Below are 4,865 nucleotides of genomic sequence, written 5' to 3' on the forward strand. Positions count from 1 at the left end.
GCCTGTGATGAGAGAGGCTGCCTTGAAGGTCTCTGAAATGCCTTTAAGGCCCTTTTCATATTGTCTTGGCTATTGTCACTTAGCTCCTTTTTAGTCATGCTAATATCTCTAGCAAGTGATTGCTTCACAGCCCTCTGAATTTCTCTCCTGATAATGCCTTTAATTTCTCTGCCACATAGCCAGGCTGCAAATTGCTCAAACTTTTATACTCTGCTTCCTCTTTAAATGTAACTTCCAAATTTAAGTTATTTATTTGCCCCTACATCTGAGTGTAGGCCACATCTTGAGCACTTTGCTGCTAAGAAATTTCTTCTGCCAGATATTCTGGGTCATCACTCTCAATTTCAAACTTCCACAGATCCCCAAGGCATGAACAAAATGCAGCTGAGTCTTTTTGCTGAGGCATAACACGCAAGACCCTTACTCCAGTTCCCAGCAAGTTCCTCATTTCCATCTGTTACTTTGTCAGCCTGGACTTCACTGTCCATGTCACTATCAGCATTTTGGTCATAACCATTTAACAAGTCTCTAAGAAGTTCCAAACTTTCCCTCATCTTCCTGTCTTCTTTTGAGCCTTCCAAACTCTTCCAACCTCTGCCCATTACCCAGTTCCAAAGTTGCTTCCACATTTTAATGTATCTCTATAGCAAAACTCACTCCTGGTACCAACTGTCTGTATTAGGCAATTCTTGTGGTGTGTCACTATAAAGAAATATCTGAGATTGGGTAATTTACAAAGAGAAGAAATTTAATTGGCTCATGATTTTGCAGACTGTACAGGAAGCATGATGCTGACATCTGCTCGGCTTCTAGGGAGGTCTCAGGAAGGTTTTACTCATGGTGGAAGGTAGAGTGGCACATCACACGACAAGACTAAGAGCAAGAGAGAGATGGGAGAAATGCCACACACCTTTAAATACCTAGATCTTTCAAGAACTTACTCACTGCCATGAGGACAGGGCCAAGCCATGAAGGATCTTCCTTTTTGACACAACACCTCCCACCAGGCCTCGCCTCCATCACTGGGGATCACAATTCAACATGACACTTAAAGAGGATAACATCCAAACTATGACACCTATTTACTAAAATTGAAATGATATTTTAGAAGGAAGTGAGACATGTACATTTGTTCAGTTCATCAATCTAACCAAATACCTGAATATGCCATTTTTCTTTTTCTTTTTTGACAAATTATTTTTAAAAAATAGTAACAGCAAGCTGGAACAGCAACAACACAGCAATAAAAAGACAGAGAGAAATCCCAGTTGGGAAGTTTATTTTGTTTTCTAAAACCATATTTTTTGTTTGTTTTGTTTCACTGAGTTTTAGTGTTTGCTTTACTGTAATGTATTTACTTCTTCAAAATGTTGGTTATATTAGCTCTTGACAATATTTCAAAATAAGCCAAATTGCAAACTTTATAGTACAAGATATTCTCATCTTATCATCAAACAATAAAAGTTTCATAGGATCTGTTTGTAGGCCTTTTTAAGACTGAGTAAAGAACCTTGACACGTACTGTTAGACAACATTGTTGGTGTCTTAACTAATAGAAAACGTTAAGGAGACAAAAAATTTAAAAATATACCTACAAGTATGAGTTGAGGGTTACAAATTATTTTTAACTTAAGAAAAACTGAATGAATTATTTCTAACTGAGGAGATACTTAAGTACAGTATGCAAAATTCTTTGCAAAGAATTCCCCACTCACCAAACAAAGAGTTACCCTCTATCAATGGCCTGTCATTTGAAAGTTTTCTATATGATTTGATCTGATTCTTTCAGTGATGCTAAAAATCAGAGTCTTGTAATGACTTTATGTTAATATTTACATTCTTATTTCTGATATGGTAAAGTGTCCTCTGTTTAATTTTTTTAAATAAACATTTTTAATTCATTTCTTAAAATATATATTATCATATATATTTTTATCACTTTTTTCTTGACATATTTTTGTCTTTATATCTAAATGAAAATGTGCTTAAGGCTTTCAGAATTACTCATGGAATCTTTCTCTGTTAGCATAACACAAAGCCGTAATCTGATAGCTTGATGATCATATTTTGCTGTATTGCAATCAAGTAAACTATCCTTATTTCATGGGAATGATTTTGGTTTAATATTGAAATGAAGTCATTCTAAAACTTCAGAGCACTGACACAAAATGGATGGCATATTCAACTTGAATGATTTTAGGGAAGTTTAACAAAGAAACTAGTTGCAAGGTGCGGACAGAGTTAATAGACAGCACTAAGGAATGGTCCATTACTCTGGTGTTAGTACGAGTAGGGAGCCCTCATCACTTACTTTTATCAAATTTGGTGTGTCTGAATTTTTCAATGTACACACATATCTGTATCTTCTAAATTTTCTTAAACATATATGACATTATACTTATCAAAATATTCTCTAATTTTTCATATGTGTGCTTCACATCCAATATTGGGAATTCTAACTGCCATATATTATTTCTTGGTATGTATTTACCAAAATTTAAAACAATAAAAAATAAAAGTTTGGGAGGCTGAGGCGGGTGGATCACTAGGTCAGGAGATCGAGACCATCCTGGCTAACACGGTGAAACCCCGTCTCTACTAAAAATACAAAAAATTAGCTGGGCATGGTGGCAGGTGCCTGTAGTCCTACCTACTAGGGAGGTTGAGGCAGGAGAATGGCATGAACCTGGGAGGTGGAGCTTGCAGTGAGCCAAGACTGCGCCATTGCACTCCAGCCTGGGCGACACAGCGAGACTCCGTCTCAAAAAAATAAATAAATAAACGGTAAAGAAATGTGAAATAAAAATACATAAGAAGAAAGAAAGAACTAAATAAGTAAAATTAATGAATAAGTAAATAGTAAATAAAGAGAAAATGCTTTAAAGCTGTAAAAAAAAAAGTTCATTATACTAAGTGGATCTGTTTCCAAATGACTGCATTAAAAAGTAACCCATTTGTAGGAATAAAAACACTACATACTTTTGTTATATAAGGTGATTGATGATGTAATAGTTTGAGTACTTATTAAACATTAGGAAATTTTATTGCTGATTTTTACAAACGAAGTCTACATTTCTCCAAATAAATAAGGGGATACTTCTCAATTTTTCTTTCATTCATCCCAAGCAAGCACAGTTCAAAATATTGCTAGTTTCATAAGAACATCTGATTGGTGATTTGACTAAGTCGTCACCTAGAAACTCAAGTCTGGAAGCTTTCCAATGAATGAAACTTGTTTCTGATTCTCATCAGTGCTTAGTGTAATGAGTTTATGTTCTTCTCCTAGATTATTTCTATTGATTGCTCTATATATTTGTCTGAGCTAAAGAAACATCATATCTTGTTTGTTTATATGTCCCTGCCTATTTCTTGTTTAATTTTATTAATTTTTTTCGATGTGATCCAAATCTGTCTAGGGTGAGACTGCTTTGCAGGTAGTGGGAAGGGAACCCTGGCTGGGCCAGGGTAGCAGGCAACTCATGTCAGTTATTGGGTTCTGGGAGAATGAAAATGTAATGGAATTATCCAGCTCTCCCTCCACACCCTCTACCACTATTTCAGTAACAGAGAGTAAGAAAGACTAGACAAATTCTTTTATTACATGTTTATTGGGAACATAATGATTTTACCGAATATGTTCAAATAGCTCAGGTGAAGCCCAATAAACGTCAACTCTGAGAAGCCTGAATTTGAAATCATGAATACGAATTTTGAACTAAGAGTAGTTGAGGAAGCACAAGACATAGCAAAACAAAGGACAAATAACAAAATAAATTTAAGAACCACTCATCTGCCATAATTAAATTTATCAGTATGTGAATATAATCTGCTTAGGCTTGTTGGGTAAACTTATAAATCCTAAAGAAGGTTGCAATCTCAGTTAGTATTCCTGCCCATAACTGAAAACCTAGTATAGCAATTTTGTGAGGAATTTCTAGTATTTAAAGTATACTTGGAATAATATGTTTGCATTTAGAACTAAGCCACTTGCTTGTGAAGACAGGAATTTGATCATAAATTATCTGTAAGGTTTATGTAAGTGTCCATACTTTATGAATGAGAAGACCAAATCAAAATGATGTGGCAGTCTGGGTTTATTTAGTTATGGTTTTATCACTTGACTTTTTTACTTCAATGCAGTTCATTGACGACTTAGTTTTCTCCTCAGATGACTAAAAATGACTTAAAGTATCCCTAATAATCATTTGTGTCAGTTGTCAGTTTATTATTTCTCGGCTCTGAATTCACATTTCAACGTATGCTCTAAAACAGAATATTTTAAATAATTTTTCCTTTGATAAGAGCAGTAGAAGGTGCTTAAGGAATAGCGCAGTAGAAAGAGACTTCCTGTGTGAGCTGAGTGTCAGCAGGACTGGGGTGAGGATAGCTAGTAGAGCCTGCCCCAGTCACCTGCCCAGCCTTTGTCCCTCTGTGACATTGCAGCCTCTGTCTGGTGAAAATCTTTCCACAGCACTCTCTGGAAACCGGAGCCCCCACAGACTGTCCACTCTAAAGATCTCCGGCCCCACCAATTGCCGGAAATCCCTTGGATACACTTACTTAGAGTTGTTGATCCCCTACACCCTGGAGGTGGCCTTTCACTTGCCAAGGAACTCAGATCAGCTCTGGTCTGGCCAAAATTGAGAACTTTCCTGGTATCCAGTGAACTGACCCACATTTTCTCCAGTAAAGTCTGAACACCTTCCAAGTTTGTCCTTGAGTACTTTCCATCAGCCCTAAGATACCATACAGAGTTTCCTTACATCTTATCATTCCTTCTTTTTTTTCTTAAAAACAAACAAACAAACAAAAGTTTATTGGTGACGTTAAAGAAAAAGGCTGCGGGCGGGTGGCTGGAGCCAGCG

Source organism: Pongo abelii, chromosome 11 (genome assembly GCF_028885655.2).
Source record: "Pongo abelii isolate AG06213 chromosome 11, NHGRI_mPonAbe1-v2.0_pri, whole genome shotgun sequence".
NCBI classification, from domain to species: Eukaryota; Metazoa; Chordata; class Mammalia; order Primates; family Hominidae; genus Pongo; species Pongo abelii.